The sequence below is a fragment of the Rattus norvegicus genome, chromosome 1, assembly GCF_036323735.1.
Source record: "Rattus norvegicus strain BN/NHsdMcwi chromosome 1, GRCr8, whole genome shotgun sequence".
Classification (NCBI taxonomy): Eukaryota; Metazoa; Chordata; class Mammalia; order Rodentia; family Muridae; genus Rattus; species Rattus norvegicus.
In genome coordinates this window covers 157,696,191-157,720,425 of record NC_086019.1, presented here as the reverse complement: position 1 = coordinate 157,720,425, position 24,235 = coordinate 157,696,191, and the positions used below count along the sequence as shown (strand labels likewise).

General features: G+C 38.4%; 1 protein-coding gene across 4 annotated transcripts in view; it reads right to left on the bottom strand.

Annotated features, from left to right (window-relative positions):
- The window catches only part of Tenm4 (teneurin transmembrane protein 4), a 2,974,939-nt gene extending 2,954,124 nt beyond the window's left edge, over positions 1-20,815 (bottom strand). For 2 of the 4 annotated variants that reach the window (XM_063262756.1, XM_063262755.1), the window contains exon 1: positions 20,431-20,730. The gene's annotated coding sequence lies outside the window, so the exon portion shown is untranslated. Of the gene's footprint in view, positions 1-20,430 lie in introns of all 4 variants that reach the window. The other 2 variants (XM_039113155.2, XM_039113170.2) reach the window with 2 other exon arrangements.
- Positions 20,816-24,235: the final 3,420 nt, after the last annotated feature.

Here is a 24,235-nt window from a genome sequence, read left to right as displayed (position 1 = left end):
GTAGTTATGTCTCCCTTTTCATTTCTGATTTTGTTAATTTGGACACACTCTCTGTGTCCTCTCGTTAGTCTGGCTAAGGGTTTATCTATCTTGTTGATTTTCTCAAAGAACCAACTTTTGGTTCTGTTGATTCTTTCTATGGTCCTTTTTGTTTCTACTTGGTTGATTTCAGCTCTGAGTTCGATTATTTCCTGCCTTCTACTCCTCCTGGGTGTATTTGCTTCTTTTTGTTCTAGAGCTTTTAGGTGTGCTGTCAAGCTGCTGACATATGCTCTTTCCTGTTTCTTTCTGCAGGCACTCAGCGCTATGAGTTTTCCTCTTAGCACAGCTTTCATTGTGTCCCATAAGTTTGAGTATGTTGTATCTTCATTTTCATTAAATTCTAAAAAGTTTTTAATTTCTTTCTTTATTTCTTCCTTGACCAGGTTATCATTGAGTAGAGCATTGTTCAATTTCCACGTATATGTGGGCATTCTTCCCTTATAGTTATTGAAGACCAGTTTTAGGCCGTGGTGGTCCGATAGCACGCATGGGATTATTTCTATCTTTCTGTACCTGTTGAGGCCCGTTTTTTGACCAATTATATGGTCAATTTTGGAGAAAGTACCATGAGGAGCTGAGAAGAAGGTATATCCTTTTGCTTTAGGATAGAATGTTCTATAAATATCCGTTAAGTCCATTTGGCTCATGACTTCTCTTAGTCTGTCGACATCACTGTTTAATTTCTGTTTCCATGATCTGTCCATTGATGAGAGTGGGGTGTTGAAATCTCCCACTATTATTGTGTGAGGTGCAATGTGTGATTTGAGCTTTAGTAAGGTTTCTTTTACGTATGTAGGTGCCCTTGTATTTGGGGCATAGATATTTAGGATTGAGAGTTCATCTTGGTGGATTTTTCCTTTGATGAATATGAAGTGTCCTTCCTTATCTTTTTTGATGACTTTTAGTTGGAAATTGATTTTATTTGATATTAGAATGGCTACTCCAGCTTGCTTCTTCTGGCCATTTGCTTGGAAAGTTGTTTTCCAGCCTTTTACTCTGAGGTAGTGTCTGACTTTGTCTCTGAGGTGTGTTTCCTGTAGGCAGCAGAATGCAGGGTCCTCGTTGCGTATCCAGTTTGTTAATCTATGTCTTTTTATTGGGGAGTTGAGGCCATTGATATTGAGAGATATTAAGGAATAGTGATTATTGCTTCCCGTTACATTCATATTTGGATGTGAGGTTATGTTTGTGTGCTTTCATTCTCTTTGATTGTTGCCAAGACGATTAGTTTCTTGCTTCTTCTAGGGTATAGCTTGCCTCCTTATGTTGGGCTTTACCATTTATTATCCTTTGTAGTGCTGGATTTGTAGAAAGATATTGTGTAAATTTGGTTTTGTCATGGAATATCTTGGTTTCTCCATCAATGTTAATTGAGAGTTTTGCTGGATACAGTAACCTGGGCTGGCATTTGTGTTCTCTTAGGGTCTGTATGACATCAGTCCAGGGTCTTCTGGCCCTCATATTTTCTGGCTAGAAGTCTGGTGTGATTCTGATAGGTCTCCCTTTATATGTTACTTGACCTTTTTCCCTTACTGCTTTTAATAATCTTTCTTTATTTTGTGCGTTTGGTGTTTTGACAATTATGTGACGGGAGGTGTTTCTTTTCTGGTCCAATCTATTTGGAGTTCTGTAGGCTTCTTGTATGTCTATGGGTATCTCTTTTTTTAGGTTAGGGAAGTTTTCTTCTATGATTTTGTTGAAGATATTTACTGGTCCTTTGAGCTGGTAGTCTTCACTCTCTTCTATACCTATTAACCTTAGGTTTGATCTTCTCATTGAGTCCTGGATTTCCTGTATGTTTTGGACCAGTAGCTTTTTCCGCTTTACATTATCTTTGACAGTTGAGTCAATGATTTCTATGGAATCTTCTGCTCCTGAGATTCTCTCTTCCATCTCTTGTATTCTGTTGGTTAAGCTTGTATCTACAGCTCCTTGTCTCTTCTTTTGGTTTTCTATATCCAGGGTTGTTTCCATGTGTTCTTTCTTGATTGCTTCTATTTCCATTTTTAATTCCTTCAACTGTTTGATTGTGTTTTCCTGGAATTCTTTCAGGGATTTTTGCGATTCCTCTCTGTAGGCTTCTACTTGTTTATTAATGTTTTCCTGTGTTTCCCTAAGTGTGTTCATGTCTTTCTTGAAGTCCTCCAGCATCATGATCAAATATGATTTTGAAACTAGATCTTGCTTTTCTGGTGTGTTTGGATATTCCATGTTTGTTTTGGTGGGAGAATTGGGCTCCGATGATGGCATGTAGTCTTGGTTTCTGTTGCTTGTGTTCCTGTGCTTGCCTCTAACCATCAGATTATCTCTAGTGTTACTTTGTTCTGCTATTTCTGACAGTGGCTAGACTGTCCTATAAGCCTGTGTGTCAGGAGTGCTGTAGACCTGTTTTCCTCTCTTTCAGTCAGTTATGGGGACAGAGTGTTCTGCTTTCGGGCGTGTAGTTTTTCCTCTCTACAGGTCTTCAGCTGTTCCTGTGGGCCTGTGTCTTGAGTTCACCAGGCAGCTTTCTTGCAGCAGAAAATTTGGTCTTACCTGTGGTCCCGAGGCTCAGGTTCGCTCCTGGGGTGCTGCCCAGGGGCTCTCTTCAGTGGCAGCAACCAGGAAGGCCTGTTCCGCCCCTTCCGGGAGCTTCAGTGCACCAGGGTTCCAGATGGTCTTTGGCTTTTTCCTCTGGCGTCCGAGATGTGTGTGCAGGGAGCAGTCTCTTCTGGTTTCCCAGGCTTGTCTGCCTCTCTGAAGGTTTAGTTCTCCCTCCCACGAGATTTGGGTGCAGAGAACTGTTTATCCGGTCTGTTTCCTTCAGGGTCCGGCGGTGTCTCTGGCAGGGGTCCTGCCGCTCCTGGGCCCTCCCCCACGGGAGCCCAGAGGCCTTATACAGTTTCCTCTTGGGCCAGGGATGTGGGCAGGGGTGAGCAGTGTTGTTGGTCTCTTCCGCTCTGCATCCTCAGGAGTGCCCACCTGACCAGGCGGTTGGGTCTCTCTCTTACCGGGTCTGGGAGCAGAGAGCTGCTGCGGGCCGGGATCCGCGGGTGTGGGACTTCCGGTAAACACAGAACGTGCCGGGTCCTAGAGAAATTCTGCTTCCGTGTGTCCCAAGCTCACCAGGCAGCTTTCTTGCAGCAGAAAATTTGGTCTTACCTGTGGTCCCGAGGCTCAGGTTCGCTCGTGGGGTGCTGCCCAGGGGCTCTCTGCAGAGGCAGCAACCAGGAAGACCTGTGCCGCCCCTTCCGGGAGCTTCAGTGCGCTTCCTTTGCTTATTATCATTGAATAATGAAGAACAAAACTGCCAGTCACCTATGTTATCAGCATTGAGTACTTTGGGGCACCACAGAATATAAAATCATGCAGTCCTTTAGAGGTCAATAGAGCTATCCTCACTACAACTTTGCAGTGCCCCATACTATGATGTCTTTTAGCTGCAGAAAATCGATATTGCCAGTAATTAAGCAATTTTGACCAGGTTATAGCCAAATACAATGGGAAACTCATGCATATGCTTGTCTTAGTCACTGTTCTATTTCTATGTAGACACACCACGTCCAAGGCAACTCCTATAAAGAAAAGCAATTAATTGAAGGCTTAATTACAATTTCAGAGGCTTAGTCCATTATCATGACTTTAGGGAGCACAGTAGCAGTGAGGCATGTTGCTAGAGTTACATTCTAATTCTGAAGAGGGGGAGAAAGGAGAGGGAGGGGGAGGGAGACGGAGCCTGGGCCTGTCCTGGGATTTTGAAACTTCAAAGCTCACCACAGTGATATATTTCCTTCAACAAGACCTCACCTTCTAATCCTCCTAATTCTTTCATATACTTCGACTCCATTCTAATTATACTTTCAAAATCATTAGCCTATGGGGCCATTATTATTAAAACCACCACAGTTTTGCTCTGTCTGTCCAACAAAGTTTCACCTTTTCTATTTTATACTCTAGGACATTTTATTCCTTCTCTGTTATTTCCTGGATGCTTAGTGCCTCTGTTCAGAGAAATTTAGACTGATTGCCTCTTCAACAATAAAAAAATTGTATATTCTAACAGTTGCTTTTTTTTCAATGAATCATACAATGTTTTAAACCCCTGATGTTATTATTATCCTGATTCAGTCTCTGGAGCAACTTGGATTACACAGGTATGTCCTGCGATATCCAGTTTATCTCTCTCTCTCTCTCTCTCTCTCTCTCTCTCTCTCTCTCTCTCTGCATAAGAAACCAATTATTTTCCTTTTGTTTATATCCATGTGGCTTGTTACTTGTTTACATATATTAAATTCCAGATACTAGCTAGCTACAGTAAGTCCTCTGATGATAAACCTAACTCCCACAGAACTTTCCTTCTGCAAATTCAAGCTCACATGTTCACAGTAACTTCACTAACCAGACTTAAAGAATTCAACTGACTGACATATATAATTCATGACTAAACAATTAATATAAGAGAGAAGAACTCAAGAAAAATAAATCTTCTTAAAACCAATTTCTAGGAATATCAGTTTGGTTTAATGTATTATATAAAAAGTCAAAAAAGATCATCTAAAATGTAGCTTTCATGAAATTCTTAGACAATGGATAGAACTAGAAAATATCAGCATGAGTGAGGTAACTCAGTAACAAAAGAACAAACATGGTATGTACTCACTGATAAGTGGATACTAGCCCAAAAGCTCAGAATACCCATGATACAATTCATAGACCATATGAAGCTCAAGAAGAATGAAGACCAAATTGTGGATGCTTCAATCCTTCTTAGAAGGGGGAGCAAGATATTCACAGGAGGAAATACGGGGACAAAGTATGGAGCAAAGACTAAAGGAAAAGCCATCCAGTGACTGTCCCACCTGGGAATCCATTTCGTATACGGACACCAAACCCAGTTACTATTGCTGATGCCAAGAAGTGCATGCTGACAGGAGCCTGATATAGCTGTCTCCTGAGAGACTCTGACAGAGCTTGACAAATACAGAGTTGGATACTCACAACCAATAATTGGAGTGAGAACTGGGTCCCCAATGAAGGAGTTAGAGAAAGGAATGAAGGTCTGAAGGAGTTTGCAACCCCATAGGAAGAACAACAATATCAACCAACCAGATACCCCAGAGCTCCCAGGGACTAAAATACTAACCAAAGAGGGATTACTAACATGGAGGGAACCATGGCTCCAGCCACATATGTAATAAAGGTTGGCTTTATCTGTCATCAATAGGAGGAGAGGCCCTTGGTCCTGTGAAGGCTTGATGGCCTAGTGTAAAGAAATTCCAGGGAAGTGAGGTAGGAGTGGGTGAATGTATGGGGGAGCACCTTCATAGAAGCAGGGGGGAAGGGGATCCAATAGGGGGTTTGTAGAGGGAAAACCAAAAAAAGGGATAACATTTGAAACCTAAATAAAATATTCAATAAAAAAGAAAAAAGAAAAGGTAATCTCCAGAGCAGCATAGACATCACCATTTTTATCAGCAAGAATTTATTAACCATAAAAGTACCAGGTTCTATTCAGACCTACTGAATTAAACTTTGGGATGTATGCATTAACTACATTAAACTCATACTGCCTGTCTGATGTTACTAAAATCTGCCAACAATTAGATTATATGTTACAAAAATGTTTTCAAATGTTGGGTCTTTTGCTTTTGAAGTTAATTTTAGTAGTAACAGAATCAAGAATTTTCAAATTCTTTCAAATTAAACTTTCAAATTGCAGTAAACAATAAAGACACATATATACTCTAAATAAGAAAGAAAGAAAAGAAAGAGAAAAAATGGAATAAAACATCTAAAATTTGGAACTAGGTGTTAAGGAATTTTAAGGAGATTGTTAAGATTAAAGGTATAAAACAAGAAAATTATCATGCACAAAACATATATTAAAATATTTAGGTAAATAAAAGCATTTATTTAAAAAATTAGAACTTTTCTTTTTATGTTAGTGCATTAGAAATGAGAAAGTGTTTTAACATTTATTCCAATTTTCTTGTTTTATTGATTAAAAATATCTTAAACAGATATAAGACATTGGTTCCAACGAAACTATTTCCAAAAGAGAATTATGAGAAAATAAAAGCATATGATTGCATGTGACTTCAAATCTTCATATAGTAGAAGATATATACCTTTTGAACGATATGAAATTAAAATTTTAACTATAGGTACAAATAATTACCTTCTATACTCATATGTATAGAAGTTTATGCGCAATTAATGGACAATTTGGTCATAATTTTGAAGTATTGATGCTGGGATCCATTTACTATGTCACTGTCTGAAGATGGTTTTGGAAGTTCAAAGACTGTTTCAACTTAAAATCATCTGGAGTGACTTGTATTCAATCCGTCTATCACGTCATGATTTTTCATCATTCCCTACATCAGAAAGCCAATCTCAGATCTCTACGCAGGACTCATACTTTACTACCGCTGACAGCAGGTGTGATTATATGGAAACAAGACAAAACAAAAGAGCTTTGTTTCCCACTGTCTAATAATGTATTTTTTCTGAAATTTCATTGGATTTCTAATAAAATTTTTATTGAAAAACATAAAGTAGGGTTGGAGATTTAGCTCAGCAGTAGAGCGCTTGCCTAGCAAGCGCAAGGCCCTGGGTTCGATCCCCAGCTCCGAAAAAAAAAAAAAAAACATAAAGTAAATATGTTGCCTCACTTTGATATACTGATAAAACAATCTCAAAAGTAAACCCTCTCTCTGATGTTCAATCATTGTATCAGATAAATCAGATGTTGTATGATTTGGATAAACCAGAGTTTTCTTTGAGTACATGTCAATTTTTCCATAATTTGTAAAACTCTGTGCTCGCTATGTGTCTGGTACTTTAACAAAAGATGTGAAGATGGGTGTGAGAAGACACATATCTAAGATGTTCATCATCCAAGAAATCAGAAAAACTTAACATGATCTGCTTAATGACATTACTTTTATATAATCTTTAAAATAATCAATACTCAATTCATTTTAATAAATAAATCAATGATAAACTAAATTAGACTTTCTAACAACATATATCAGTATACCACAGGTCTTCCTGTTAAATTGTTTGAATATTTTTGAAAATTATATTACCACATTGCTCCATTTTTTTATTCTCAACAGAATTTCGATGCCAGGTGGGCAACCAACAGGAGGAGATGGAATGACTCAGAGACCAGGGTAGAAACAGAGCCCAATAGAACTAGCAGCGTGTCCAGCCAGAGGAGGGAAGGGCTCACTCTACTTTCTTTGAGGAACAGGAATCCACGAATCTAAATCATGGAATATCTTTTATCCGTTTGCATTATTTCTTTAGTATTTTGAATAGTCTAAACTATATTGAATCATATTTTATATATTTTGCTTTTAATGTTAATGATTTAATTTAGAAATCATGCCTCAGAGAGTAAAGGGGACAAAAAGCTGTGTCTATCTCTAGACACAACCACTTTATAGGAACTGAATGATATCACAAGGCTATAATTAGAATTTACTACTCAGAGGTGATGATGGAATAATTCATTTCTTGCACAGGCTGGATCTGAGAAGCCATAATGATGAATTCACTACACCCCTTGAGAACAACCTTGTTCTTTATCTGTTAGAGTTCTTTCCTTACTGTCCTGTTCGTTCCCTGTCAGTGATCCCCAGGAGTGGACACAGAGCACTGTATTTAAACCATCAGTAAAGGGAATAATAGCACTTTGCTCTTTCCAATAAGAAGAAATCCAACTATTTTTATCACAAAAGGATGATATTTTTTTGAAAATTTTTATTTTGCCACCCTTATAATTAATGTCACCAGAGTAAGTATTTATATGAGCTAGCACTAGGCATCAAGTCCCTTCCCATGTTAAATATTCATTGACTAAATATGGGATAGAAAGTTCTGGACAGTTTGAGTGTTGCTATGTTTTGCAATGTTGAATTCTCATTCTTTATATGTATCCTAAGTTTATCCTATTTCGTATGAAAAACTGAAAACGAAAAAAATGTGGAATAGAGAAACATTTGTTTTCTTGGCTCCCAGCTCCGCAAATGGCACTGAGCTTCCTGGGATTTATCTGACACATCCTTTTAACCTTAGAGATTTCTCCATTAATACACAGGGTTAAGTTCCAAGCATTATAAAGCACCCCCCTTTTTGAGGTAGGTTTCATGTGTTCTGTATCTATAGTTTCATTATGGTGCCTGACATATACTTTCTCCAAATATTTTGTCATCATTCCAGGCCCTGAGAAATTACATTGTTACTCTCTCTGAAGTGCTACCTACCATCACATGCAGAGTTTACAAGTTCATGTCAGTGGGGCAGATAACAAAATACGCCCATTAACTCATCAGGTTGGTGCACAAACAAAACAGGCAGCAAACAACAGCATTCAAATGTTCTCTACAGATATGTGACTTTACCCAGAGTCATTCTGAAGTGTGAGCTTTACTATGATAACTACGGGGTGATGTCCTGTTAGCTACATCAAACAGTAAAGGGATATTTAGATTTTGTTCCCAGTTTCATCCACAAATTAGTAGTTAAGCCATGGTTAGTATATTTGACTTTGTGTTGCCGTTGTAGCATTCTAGGGTCCCAAATTTCTTATCTCAGGAAGGAACATCAACAGAATATATAATTTCATGTAATTGATTTGATAAAAGTACCTAGTTCATACATTATTAAATCTCACAACACAACTGGAACACCTTCACTGTGCCCAGAGTTGTCATTTTTTTGGGGGGGGGGGCTTAACTTTTTTTTATTGGATATTTCTTCAGATGCATTTCAAATTACATTTCCCTTTCCCGGTGGTTTCCTGTCCATAAGCCCCTTATCCCCTCCCCTTCCCCTTCTTCTATAAGGGTGTTCCCCTCCCCATCTACCCCCACTTATCGCCTCCCCCCCACCCTCTGACTTTGCCACATTTCACAGCCCAGGCGTTCACATGGCAGCCGTGATGTGTGCATGGCAGTCCTGTGGATAACTTGTCTGTTCTTTCTTCTGTGGTTATCGGGGGCTGTCATCCATAGATCATATTAGCATACCAGGTCGCCTCCTGTACAAACACTTATTTCTGACCATCCACAATACATCTGCATTCTGGCTCTAACCTTAACTCCTTGTATCCAGAGAGACAGAGAGACATTTTGAGTCCCGAGATTTGCAAACCTTGATGCCTTACATTCGTTTCCCAACACTTGCTAGGCTTCTGCTTCTTTTCCAAGCTCTTGTCCATTTGATTGAAGATTTTCTTCTACAAAAGCTTAACCAAGCAAGAGACTTAAATAATGGGCAGCCTCAAAACAGAAAGCAAAAGAGAGTGAAATATTTCTGGTGTGCTTACCCTCTGTCCCTAGGAAGGGTTCCATGCTGGAAACCTGGAAACCGGCAACATGTTTTATCTTTTCTTATACTATAGCCTCTCATTTTAGGTTTTCATACAGAACAGGCTTAAAAAAACATGTCTGTGATTATGAAATTGTAGATATTTGGGGTCTTAATATTTGGGGTCCTTTGATATCTGGACAAAACCCGTGTTTAATGTGAAACAAATTAAAACATGCTAACTTCAGCCTATGTATGTGAGAATGCTGAATATATATATATATATATATATATAGCTTTACAGTACAGTTTAATTTGCATTTTCAAAGAGGAAAAGAATGATGCTAAGGGACAGTTAGGGAAAAAGATTCATTGTTACACATTCATATACTAGTCAATCTATACCGTTATGTTTTACTTGCTCAAACTCCCCTGATAGTCACCTAGCTCACACTGCATCTTTTCTCCCTACAGCAAACTGAAAATACAATTGAAGTGAAATCAAATATTCATCAGCTTAAAAAGATCTCCTCACTCTTCTCCAGGGAACAGCCCCAGGGAGAAAAGCAGCAATATAATACATTTTCAAAACAAGCCAATATGCTGGTATTGACTATAATATTCATTTGTTGTATGTTATCTTTATCTTTCTGGAATCATGTAATTGGTAACTTTAGTGTTTCTAGTTTGCTTTGTAAAGAGCAAATTGAAACATTTTGCTACCTATCGCTCAGCTGATGGTTTATTATATAAACTTCAGAAAGAATTACCTTTACCTATTGGCAAACTGCTTTGATCTTTATTCTTTGGAGAATGAAAACCATTTCACTATCCAGTGCTTGCTCTGTTTTACTTATCCCAACTAATTCATTTTATGCTTTATGATGTCTTATTAAATGTTTTTCAAAAACAAATAGCAGAGGGAAGTAAAATGAAAATTCAAAGTCATTGTTCTACAGGGTTAGACTATTCTCAGAGTCACATAAAATAATATTACATTCATCAACTATACTATTTGTCATAGCCCTACCCAGAGCTATTTATTCTGTAGTATTGACTGAATTCTAGATGGAAAGTTTTATGAAATAGTGATGAAAATATGATTTTATGATATTCATGAATGGAGAGAGCAAAAAATAACATTTAAATAAATTTGATATGGTATCTTTGTATTAGACGGCAAAACTAAGTACCAGATTAAACCAGTAAACCTAAAATGTAGTCAAAGAGAAGGGTTCATGGCCTTTGGTTGATGGTTTGATTGTCAACAAAACCAGACAGAAACCAACTTACAAAACAGAGTTTTCCTCCCACAGAAGAAAAATGAGATTTATTTATGTACAGGACAACACAAAGGTAAAAAAAAATCAAAATGCATGCCTGAGCCAATACTCATGTTAGTCAACAGCAGCAGTAAATCTATTCTTGGTAATTATTATAAGAATATAGAAAATATATGAGTCCATGGAGGCAGATGATTCGAAAGATTGTCATTCACTGAATTACAAAATTCTAAAATGAATCAGTAGGATTAGAATTTGCATAGATTGTAGCAAACTAAGTTATGGTTATTTGTAGCCTGATGAACTTATAGGAAGAGACCTCAATCGCATGATTTTGTCTCAAATTTGATCCCTTTTTTTAAAAAAAAAGACTTACTTAGGGTACAGATACTTCAATAAAGATTTGACAGAGTCTGAATTATATCGTCCTTATCAATTGGATGGAAGCAGTTCGAATCACTGATGCAGTCATGTCCTGGGTGACAGCTAAGGTAAATTATTAAGTCAACGGGAAACTTTTGGCAGGGTGTTGGACCCTATCCTCTACAAAGTTATAGATGCAAATTCAGACAACCCCAGAGACACTGGTTTGTTACATTTGTTAATAACAGATTTGCAGAGTGCCTAAGCAAATCAGATGGGATCACAGGATTGCAGATTGCAGTGTACAGTCAGTGAGAATTTATTTAATTCAGACAAAAGAAAACTATATATTTCATACAAGCCACAGTGGATAACATAACAGTCTAACTCAGGTGAGACTCTGGGTGACGATGCTAATGAAATATCATGAGCTGAAAATACAATCTGTTTTAATTATTTCAGAAACCTTAAATCAGAGTAATCTTCTTGGGGGTTTTGGATAGATATAAGTAATAGTAAAATAAACCCTAGTCATTAATTTTTAAGATTATGAATAGTTTGATAAGAGCAACCTATTAGAAAGAGACCTTGACCTGCAAAAATAAATTAAACTAATCACTGCTGATTCAAACAAGAAGTAACACACAAAATATGTATAAAACTTTATAAAAATAAATAACTCTACATGAGAGTCAGCTTAGATAATCATTATAAGCCATAAAATAAATAACCAATTTAAATATTGAAATATATTCTTAGAAGTTTTAACATGAGATCTGAGGATTGTATACTGGGTATTCTGTAATATTTTGGACTAATATCCACTTATTAGTGAGTACATGCATGCATATTCTTTTGGGTCTGAGTTATCTCATTCGGGATGATATTTTCTAGTTCCATTCCTTTGCCTGCAAAACTCAGGATGTCTTCCTTCTTAATAGCTGAGTAGTATTCCACATTTTCTGTATCCATTCTAAAAGTTTAACAAGCTGAAGGACCCAAATGAGGATGTCTCAGTCCCACTTGGGAGGAAAAAGAAAGCAATCACAGGAGGAGGTGAGGGAGCATTCTGGGTTGGAAAGGGGATAGGAAGGGGAAAAGGGAAACACGCTCAGGTATTGGGTGGGGGAACAGGACTGAAGTTTGCAAGACTGAGGGCCAGCAGAAAGAATGGAAACAGGCAACTTTGGGAGGTAGGAGGTGGGGTACCTTCCAGAGTATGCCAGAGAACTGGGAGGTAAGAGACTCTCAAGACTCTTTGTGGGAGGCTTTAAATGAAGTGCCTTACAGTAGGGAGAGGGAACTTGTAGAGCCGACTTCCAGCAGAAAGTCAGGGCACCAAGTGAGGGATGGGGTTACCATCCCATAGTCAAAATCTCTGACCCAGAATTGCTGCTTTCTGAAAGAACTGCAGAGACAAAAATGGAGAAGAGCCTGAGGAAAAGGAGGTCCTGCAATAGGCCCAAAGTGGGATCCAGCTCAAGGAGAGACCCCAAGAGCTGACACTATTACTGAGGCTTTGGTTTGCTCAGAAAAAGGGACCTATCATGACTGCCCTCCAAAAGACCCAACAAGCAGCTGAAAGAGTCAGATGCAGATATTTACATCCAACCAATGGGTAGAGGCTGCTGACCCTTGTGGTTGAATTAGGGAAAAGGGGGAAGAAGCTGATGAGGAGGGTGACCCTGTAGGAGGACCAACAATCTTTAACTAACTTGGACCCCCGAGAACTCTGATACACTGGATTACCAACCAGGCAGCATACAGCTGATATGAGGCCCCCAACATATATACGAAGAAAAGAAAAAAGAAAAGTTGAATGAGGAGAAAGCTAGCCAATATAAGCAAACTCCAAAAAAAAAAAAAAGTACTTTTAACATGATCAGTTGCTATGGTTACTTAATGATTTGATTTTGTTCTCATACCTTTATAACAGTAATAGTTAATTTATCCATCTGTTTAGACATGGTTCTGTCTATGGTATGCATATGCTCTTCTCAGCGTTACTATTTCTCTATGAATACAGCTGGAAAACAGAGTAAGTTTGATGAACAGAACTAAAATTAAGAAGAGTACAAGAGGCTTGAGACCCAGGCAATTTGCTGCATCCGAGGGAACTGTTGGAAAGTTTAGACAACAGGCTCTTCAGTGAAACCAGGAAGAGCAGTCGTGGGTTTCCTCATTCTGCTTCTGTAACCAATGTGACTGACTTCTTCAGTTTTAAGCTATTTTCAATACCTATGCCATGGGCATATAATATAAAAGCGTGTACAGTAGTTCCTTGTTCTCATTATGTAATGCATTTCCTGTGTCCTTGTTTTCTACAAGTCCTGAGCTTGCTCTGCAACTCAAAGCTTACACCAAATAAAATTTTTTAAGATAAGATACAGTTTATTACTGGGCATGAAGACTTACTTGAGCCAAGAAATCTGATAACACAAAATCCCATCAAATGAAAGTTTACTCTTATATTTGTCAATCAATATGCTTTATCTAGTTATTCTCATGTAAAATACCCACTCTGTGAGGCAACAGCAGTGAATTTATTTTTTCCTTATATGTATATGGAAAGCTAAAGAACAAAAGGCTTTGATATAAATGACAGTCTAAATGTATGTAAAGAACTTTATTTCCTTAATTTCCTCATTTTTTAAAAAATTTTTACTTAATGTGCATTGGTGTTTTGCCTGCATGTATGTCTGTGCATGGGTGTCAGATCTTTGAGTTAGTATGTGCTGTCATGTAGGTGCTGGGAGTTGAACCTGGGTCTTATAGAAGAGCAGTCAGTGCTCTTAACTGCTGAACCATCTCTCCAGCCTTATTTTCTCATTTTTATTCCTTTATACTGCATTATTGTATAGACCATCAACGTGAAATCATTGACATGATTGATTGCAGACATGTATGCATAGAGGAAACACATTTAATTTCACACACACACACACACACACACACACACACACACACACACGCACACATATTGCTACATTTACGGAAACTGTACATGTTTGAAAGCAAGTACCTAATACCACAAAGCTAAGCTACAATTGTGACAAACCACTAGAAGATTGGAAATTATCCACCTAAAATTCAGGAAATCAATTAAGCCGTAACCTGTACATTATAAGGATTTTCCATGAATATTGTAACAAAGCAGTCACTCTGACTTGTTCTTTTTGTTCTAGTATGCAAGAGAAAAGAGAAAAAAACACTTGAGAACTGGTAAAAGTTGCATAATGCATTCAGAATACTGGTCATTATTAGGTAAGCATAATGTGAGACAATATATCATCAATTAAAAAAGGCTATGCTGTGTATTATTACATAAAAGTAGAATAGTTTTCTAAATTATTGCTTTTATTAAGTTATAATGATGAAGCATATATCTCATTTTTAGTCTATATAATAGATTTCATCTGTCACAATGTCTATTGACATTATAGTAGATAAGCAATGAATCCTTTGGAAGCTAGGCACAACTTAGGGAATATGCTTTCCTGAACAATGTGCACGTTGTCCAGGTAACCAAAGACAGTAACTACAAAATGTTCCCCATCTCTCATGCACACACAACACCCAGCTCCTTAAAGTTGATTTATTTTTATCCCACAGTGCTTCTGCAGAGAATTTGTAAAATATGCAAGTTCACCAAAAGTTTAATTTGCACACAATTAAAGGACAATAGGAAAAGAATTAGCCAAATGTATCACAATACAGAGTGAAAGTTGATGGTAGATTCCTGAACCTTAAACAGGAAATTGAGAGTTTAAATAAATACAAGAGTTGAATATTTAAAAGGAGGGCAAGATACTAGATAGGAATGTGGAGGAGAGAGCAGGAGTAGAAAAGAAGAAGACAGAGAACAAAAAATGCATTCCAGCTGTTAAGTTTTAAGCCCAGGACAAGGCTGGTGTGCTTATTTAGCATATCAAAGACCTGCCTGGGCTGTAGGTTCTCCCAGCACTCGCCAGTCTCTACCTTTTGCAGGGGTTGGCAACCCAGACCTCTATACTGAACTCTACAACCAAAGTGCTGGGCTGCCCTTTCCCAGCTGCTCTTCCCTATACAAACCAGAAATTTCAGTTACTCACCCCTTTATACCTTTGGCTTCCTGGCTGTTGCACCTGGTTCCTCTTTTTCATCTCTTCTGTCCCCACCTCTCCTGTCCCTTCCTCCTCTCCTACCTGGCCCAGATCAGTCTGGTCCTGTCTACTCTGGACTCTCCCAGATGACTCTGCCTCTACTTAAAATCTCCCTTTTACCTACAATAAACTTTGTCCCCCACCATATCTAGGAGCACCCATAGACTTTCCGTTTCTTTTGAGTTCTTTTCTTTTCTTTATTTTTTTTTCATCCAGTTGCCTAAACTTAAGCAAAGAATGGAATCTATTTCTTTTAAAGCCTCATTAAAAAAAATTATCGGTGAATGTTTTCCTGTTTTATAGGACAGCAACTTGAAAAACATTAACACAATTACAAATGCATCTAATCTAGTTCTACCTTATAGTCTGCAAAGAAACAGATATGAATTTGTGAAAATTAAACAATTCCCAGTCAAAATATTTCCCAATTGCTGGCACATAGATAAAAACCTCAATTGAGCATTAATAAATATTTTTGGAACATCTAACATTTAATATTTGAATGCTAAGAATGCTTGAATATTTTTACTTTTTTATGAATCTTCCCTCATAGAGACATGAGCAGCCTACAAATAAAAGAAACACCAATTTCATATTAAGACCTCAAATGGACAAAGCAGTTGAGCTTTTCAGTCTCATACAAATAGGACATTTGTTGCTGAGGCTAAATTAAAAAGTATAAAGTTCTTTGTGTTTTCATACATTGCACTGAAAAAGCTAATAAAGAAAAACAAAATGTTACACAATGACATTTTGTCATTATTCCTAAAAAGGAAGAATTAGTTTACACAAGTTGACTGTCCAAAAAAAAAAAAGTTTTTGGTAGGAGAACTGTATGGATGAAATGGATTTACCTAGAGAGATAGAGAGAAAATTCGAAGCACAAGATATAAATTACAACATATGGTTCTAGCCAGTACATCTTCAGAATGCCACCTTTATTAAACAGAAAATTAAGGAATTAATCAAATTACCTTCCATGTAGCCCCAAATTAGTTTTCATTTTCATCCATTTAAAATTCAAATAGCCTGAAATTTGATTAATGTGATATCTTTTACCTGCACCAAATTATTCTATATTGGAAGGGAGAAATGAGAGAGAGAGAGAGAGAGAGAGAGAGAGAGAGAGAGAGAGAGAGAGAGAGAGAGAGAGAATGAATAATATTGTCCTTTATCTTTATGGTGCCCTTCACACTTGTGATACACACAGAGAGAATTCTAACTTGCAAAGTAGAACCTCAATAACAGACAGTGAACAGGCAGACAAGGTGCTTGAGTAGTAAATCAAGTTGTCCTGATCCACAGACAAGAGGCAGACACACACATTCACACAAACACACACATACATATGTACACACATACTCATACGTACACACACACTTACACAAACACATGCACATGCACATACACACACACACACACTCTCTCTCTCACACACACACACACACACACACACACAGAGAGAGAGAGAGAGAGAGAGAGAGAGAGAGAGAGAGAGAGAAATCTAACTACTAGATGGGCTTGCTCTATCTATATTTTTTAAGTAAAAGCTTATATACATATGGTGTGCAGGTTTACTTTATCATCCTCATAACTTTTTTAGTATACATTATATATATATATATATATATATATATATATAATGTGCTCTATTAAACTGTTAAACTGTTTGCATACAAGCTCTTCAAAATACAGTATAAATTTTCAGTGGAGAGCATGAAAGTTCACTTTCTATTTTACAAAGTGTCTCCTGCATGGTGTGACGTTTGAATGTGGGAAACGCATGACTCATGTAATACATAGCAAAGAACATAAACAGATTTTAAATGTGCAGATATAAAAAGGTAGAGAGGAAAGGGACAGGTCGTATCATGTAGGAAAACAAAGCAGACTGAATAATTGTGCATTTGTAACTCCAATTTTCACTGAAATGCAAAAACTAACACATCTTTGAAATATTTCAGAAAATTAGCAATGTCCTTCTCTAGCCCTTCAACTTGGCTGAACTACAAATGTGAAAAAATTACTCCTCTTTACCACTAGGTGGCTCACTTTCTATACCATAGCTAGAGCAGGATGATGCTGCGGCCCCAAGAAAAGCAATCCCACTACAGATTATGGGGGGAGGGGGGGACGCGGGGGGGGGGAATAAAATAAAGTAACATAAAATAAAAAGAAGATTCTTTTAGAGGAAAATCTGAAAACCCGAGTGAGGTAGAATATGAGATATATAGCTGTGCCTCTCATAGGTTCTCAGAACTGTCCTCGTAGAGTCAGATAAATTAGAAAAGTTGGTTTTACACAGGAGACACTAAGAAAGATATATAGAGACCTGTCTAAGGACCATTTGTGCCTCAGTGCAAGCATTTCACATTCTTCCCGAATGTATTCCAAAACTGTGATACATACCCAGGGAGGGGAAACAAAGTCATGGGCAGAAAATGACATAATTTAAAATTAAAACAGTAAGTCTATTTTTGATTGCTCTGGCATTCAAATGTAATAATTAAGGAGTACAGGCATGAACAGCATCTTACCAAGAAAGGGAGTTTAACGTGATGAAAATGTTAGCCTTCCTGGCTGTGGAGATGTCTTTTAGTGGTCAGTATCCCACCAATCTGTATTTACTAGAGAGAATATAATAGGACAGTGGCCGTGGAAGCTTGTAACACCCTCCAATGTATTACTATAAAAAGCTTGACCATCTGGATCTTAACCCTCTTCAGTTCTGAGACTGCAAAGCATTTCTTTTCTCCCAATTTACAGCTCTCACTCAGCATGGTCCCGAAGAGTGCATACAATGTACCATTGTGAGATCTACATCATAATTCAAAGCAATTTGGAGAAAATCAGCGTGTGAGCATAACTAAAGTACAAGGTTTTCTCAGTATTCAGCACCTGTTTGCATTTTATATAAGCTGATAGAGATTTCTTATACATTTCCTTCTCATTCTTTTGTTTGTTCAAGTAAAGATCTTAAAGTCAAATTGCAAATATTTAACAAAAAACTCTCTTTATGCTTCACTCTATCCCACTGATGGTTAAGAACTGAAGCATGTGGAATAGAAAAGCAGGGGACATTGGTATTTATTATTGCCTTGTTTTCTTAAGTCTGTACTAATCATTTTGTTGACTTACTAAATAATGATATCCCCATCACTAAAGTGCCATGCTCTCTAAGAGGTGTTATCGAGGTCAGTGTCTTGAAGCTACAACAGTGATAGAGGAATCATTTCTGGCTCCGAACAAAATGAAATTGATTCCCTTTCAGCATAGGCAGCTCTGAATGACAATCCATAATGTGCCAGCAACTGGCTAACTCCTCAACCTCCTTCACAATTCTACATTAGGGAGAAGGATGAGTGACTGAGACCTCACAGCGAACTCCAGGAACTTCCCCTAAGTGGATTTGAGGCAGTTGGCACATTAGAAAGACCAGGTCCACAACAGAATTAAATTGCCCTTTACTGCTAGAGTTGGGTGTGTTAAAAATCATGGCTTTGGATCTCTTAGATTATTGGCTGAGTTGCAAGAACTTGGCAAGATAAACCCAGAGAGAGGTTTTTTTGTACCTCTCTAAGATTCTACCTCAAATCCATTCTGCCCTCTACCCACCTTGTCATTCCCTTAGCGCCGGTATGATATATGATATAACACCAGGGAGAGAGAAATATGTGCATCTTTATCCCAAGCTTAAATATGAATCAAAGGACGCTGTTGGAAAAAGTAAAGTGGTGATTTCTGGGCATACCTGTTCACGGGACTTTACAGAATCTAATTAAATTAGTGTGTGAATGTCTCACATAGAAAGCACAGATGTTATGGAAGGCAAAGGCAGAAGTAAACATGAGTGCTAAATTTCTATCATGGATGAAAACTTTCCGCTAAGTGCTGTAGAGACACTAATGGCACTGTACTCTAAGGACAAGTAAAGGCTACAACTCTGGGGCTTTTCTGCCCTCCCAGGAGTGAGCTTGCAGGCTGATTCTCACCTGTAATGCTTAATTTCCAGAGTTGATACTAAAGTGGTCTCTTGATTTTCAAAATCAATAAGAAGTCCTATGCTGGAATCTTCCATAAGAACCCCAGAATCCATATCAAGACAAGTGCCCAGGAAAGATGAGAAAGTGATTTCCCATCAAGACATCAAACAGAAACTGTCCCAAGTCAAGTACATCTACGGCATGACATTGTCGGAGCAGTCACACAGTCATGGGGACTTTTGTTTCCCTGTTGCATGTTTTCTACAACTCCATTAAAACCTCTCTTCTCAACTCATCGCTCACTGAGAGACATCAAGGACTTGACCTGAATACAGGACTGAGAGCTTGTCAATATTTTCTTTATGGTCATTTCAAATCAACTGGCTAACTACAATGATTAATCTCTCAGCAAACTTGTCCACAAGAACAAACAAACAAACATGATGGTTGACAGATAAGCATGCAAACATCTCTAAAGTTTTTCTGTAATTAAAAGCATTGGTAATAGAAGCACATGTTTAAGTTATGTTATACATGAGAAGTTCCGCATACTAGCATTATCATTGAAGCACAGAGGCTCTTGTCATGAAACTATAGCTTTGTTTGGAGAAAGAAAAGCAAAAGTTCTCTAAGTATAATCCTAGATTCTAGTTAATTCTGACAAGGAAAAAAATACATCCTTTGGTTGAATCTTTACACTGTCCTGTTATCAAGACAGTCACTGCACCAAGATAAACTAACTCATAACAACTAAAAACTTCTTCAAAACCACAGCATTCAGACCTATATAACAAAAACAATAACCAAGGGAAAGACATTTGACGCCAGAGTCTCTCTGAGACATACAGCAATTTGCATGAATATTAAGCTGTGATTCAGCAACTTTGCCTCCTGCTTCAATAACCCCACTTTAAATACTGGAGAGTTCGAATCCATAAGTTTCCGCCCGTTGGCTTTTCTTTTAGAAGGCTGATACATATTTATCCCAGCAGTAGGAAAAATATGTAAAGCTCTTTAAATTACATGGGCAGAGCTGCATAACAATTGTCAACTAACTAAAGGTTAGACTCACATACTCAGGCTAACTGTGAAATTGCCTGTAAATCACAAAATGAGGCTGAGTCTCAAATTTGCTGTCTACTCGGAAAGACCGGAGGGAGACCCGGAATTACCATCCGCTCTAAAACTTTAATCAGAAAAAAAATCACTGCTGAACTCTCAAGTCTGCTGCATCTCTCACAGTGGAAAAGACTTTCTCAGTTAAAATGAATGTTGCAACAAAGATTTTCCATATGTAAAGAGGAAACTGCCAGCACCTACCTGTAAGTAGGTGAGGAGCTTGCCTGGTGAGAAAAGAGAACTAGAAACTGGTTTTACCTGCAGCGCCAAGCAGACTCCTCCTCCAGCCGACTGGCTTTTGGAATAGGGTGCCTTCTTGCCAGAGCAGGGAAACAGCTGGGAAGAAGTGGCTGTCTGCAAGTAGATGTGACAGCCGCGTGTTAGCACGGAAACTGGTATTCTCTTGCTCCTCCAATAAATCAGGCAGAGGCTGTTGGTCTCAGCTCAGGAAACTGGAGATGTGATTGCTCATGCCGCTTCACTTGAGGGGAAGGCGCTGCTGTGTGTGTGTGTGTGTGTGTGTGTGTGTGTGTGTGTGTGTGTGTGCACTAACTGCCAGCTTCAGGCTGAGCCGATGTGTTCTGCATACTCAAAAAGCTCGTGCTGGGTGGCGGCTTTTCCACAAAGACCCCCCCAGTCTTTGGGGGGAGGATTCATCCTCCACTGACCTTGCTGCTGGGAATTCAGGCTGAAGTGAATGGCTCACTCTTCAATAGATTCAACAATCAATCAAATAAAGGAGATTGGATCAGTCTAAGATAGAGAAAGTACTCACTCTGGAAGCACCAAATTAAGAAAGAAGAAAATCTCTGTTCAACATTTTACACCTGGAATTGATTTTTTTCCCTTTAATTTCCTGTCATGAGCACCAAGTCTAACTGATGAGTGGCGAAGTTCAACTTTTTGTTTTGTTTGCAGAGGCAACTCAGGGTCTTATCTAGAAACCGATTCAAACCACTCATTACACAGAGGTCAGCACATGGGGGTTAAATAGTTACGAGAAAATTGTAGTGGTTGAACTAATTTCTTCACTAGAGATCCCTTGTCACAGTAAAGAAATTTGGGAATAGAAGCAGAATCTAATTGGAAATGTATCCTTCATTTTCAACCAAAACAAAAACTCATTAAATAAAAATTAAGATAAATAATTTTGCTCATCTCTGTATTAATTGGAAGAATGTCTACTAAGACATTTTACCATTATGCATTATGGAACTCTAAGCAAATCCCCTAAGCCTAAGAAGTGACATATGAATATATGAGGCAAAAGAGAGGGATATCCATGTTGAGACACCAATGTAAAGCACAGAGGAGCAATGCTATGTATACTAGGAAGGGTTAACCACTAAGTTAAAGATGAAAAGAATAATGAATGTCCACAAGTAATGTTCACAGCTTCTCCGTGCTGTGATAAAACATGAAGGGTAAAACAACCTGGGGAGGCAAGGGTTCATTCCCACACTCAGACCTCATTTCATTAGTCCAGGAACCAAGGCAGGAACCTAGAAACTGAACTCTGGAAGGACACTGCTTTCTAGCTCTCTTGGACCTGGCTTGCTCAGTTAAAATTCTTACACAGCCTAGGGCCATCTGTGCAGAGATGACACCCCAGTGTGCTGTCCCCTCCTATTTCAGCAATCGAGAAAATGACTCACAGACTTGCCCATAGGTCAATCTAAAGGAGTCAGTCCTTCACCTGAGGTTGCCTCTTCCTACGTGTTTCAAGGTGAACACTTCGGCTAACTCTGCCAACTATGAAAAACAATAAACCTTTCAAAGTTTATATGCTGAGTGACATTTGAAATTTCCTTCTCTGTTCTCTCTAACCATGCAATGATTTCAGTCTGGTGATCTACCTTAAAACCCAGATAAATTGGCATGGGAAAAAAAAAGAACCCAGTATGTGTGTTTTTCTACCTCAGAAAATAGAAAACAAAGTCACCAAAACAATTTCACTTTCAAATTAATTTTGTCACTTAACCATATAATGGCCAGCCAAGAGCAATGCAGTACCTGGAAAGAGAAATAGAGATGAGGAGGTTGATAGAGTTAGTCATGGAGTCCCTGGCTCCTGGAGCTTTCTCTGTAATGAAGAGGCTGATAATGGTCATCATGGACAGTAGAACTTTTGCAGCCCACACTGGAAAGCAGGACTCACGGAGTGCATAGGTGCTGTGGGGACACTTCCTATCCTACATGCTGAGAGTGTACAGCATCATCGGCTGCTCATTTTTATGTGTTCTAGGACATTAGATTATACAGACTAGAGGAAAATTAATGGCTAACAATCTTCCAAGGGGCAATTTTTATTAATTTCTGGAAACGCAGCTTAGCAGTTCTAAGCTTAGCTGGTCATGATCCCTTTGAAGTTCCATAGCTTACTCACAGGGGTCACCAAAGACTGTTGAAAAGAAAAAAAGATGTATACATTATGATTCAAAATAATAGCAAAAATACAGTTACAAAGTAGCAACAAAATTAATTTTATGGTTTAGGGTCACCACAAATGAAGAACTATATTAAGGGGGTCATAGCATCAGGAAGGTGGAGAATCACTGAGTGAGCTATAAGAAAAAATAAAGAGATACACAGAGGGTCAGGAAATTGAGCAGAGGTTTGTATCAATGGGGAATGTAGAACCAGGCGTAGCTACCAGAAAGTCCCAGATGCCAGGAAAGCAAAAGGCTCCCAGGACCCAAGCGGGATAATATTGGCTGAAATGTCCAACAAAGGGGAGGAAGTACCTGTAGAAACCATATCCAGAGGTTAGGCAATGCCCTCAATTGGGGGATGAGGTTACTCACTCATCTCCAAATTTTAACCCAAAATGGCTCCTGTCTAAAAGAAATATGGGGACAAAGTGTGGAGTCGAGACTGAAGAAAAGGACATTCAGAGACTGCTCCACCTCTGGATCCATCCCAGTGTCCAAGCCCAGACACTATTGTGGATGCCAAGAAGTGCTTGCTGACAGGAGACTGATACAGCTGACTCTTGAGAGGCTCTTCCAGAGCCTGACAAATACAGATGTGGACACTGGCCTCTAACCATTGGACTGAGCATGGGAACCCCAATGGAGGAGTTAGAGAAAGAACTGAAGTAGCTGAAGGGGTTTGCAACCCTGCAGGAAGAACAACAGTATCAACCAACCAGATACCCCAGAGCTCCCAGGGACTAAATCACCAACCAAAGAGTACACATGGAGTAATCTATGGCTCCAGTCGTATATGTAGCAGAGAATGACCTTGTTGAGCATCAGTGGGAAGAAAGGCCCTTGGTCCTGTGAAGGTTTGATGACCAAGTATAGGGGACTGCCAGGGCAGTGTGGTGGGAGTGAGTGGGTGGGTGGAAGAGCACCCTCATAGAAGCAGCAGAAGGGGAATGTGATAGGGGGTTTGAGGAAGGGAAACAGCGCAAGGGGATAACATTTGAAATGTAAATAAATAAAATATTTAATAAAAAATAAATGTAAAGGTTTTATGATCATAAAAAAAGAAAAAATAAAGAAAACTTACAAAACAAACAAAAAGAACTTCAAATACAAATATATTGAAAATAATATGACATTTTCATGCTATGCGATTGTTTATTATTAACATTTACTATATTGCTTATAGTGTTTTTTTCTCTGAGAGACAGAGAGAGAGAGAGAGAGAGAGAGAGGGAGAGAGAGAGAAACAATAAAATATATTGGAAAATTATGAAGCAGACTCAAATATGTATATGGGCAGCAATTCCTGGTTCCCAGATCAATATAGAAGTTCATACAGTTGAGTCAATGATTTCTATGGAATCTTCTGCTCCTGAGATTCTCTCTTCCATCTCTTGTATTCTGTTGGTGAAGCTTGTATCTACAGCTCCTTGTCTCTTCTTTTGGTTTTCTATATCCAGGGTTGTTTCCATGTGTTCTTTCTTGATTGCTTCTATTTCCATTTTTAATTCCTTCAACTGTTTGATTGTGTTTTCCTGGAATTCTTTCAGGGATTTTTGCGATTCCTCTCTGTAGGC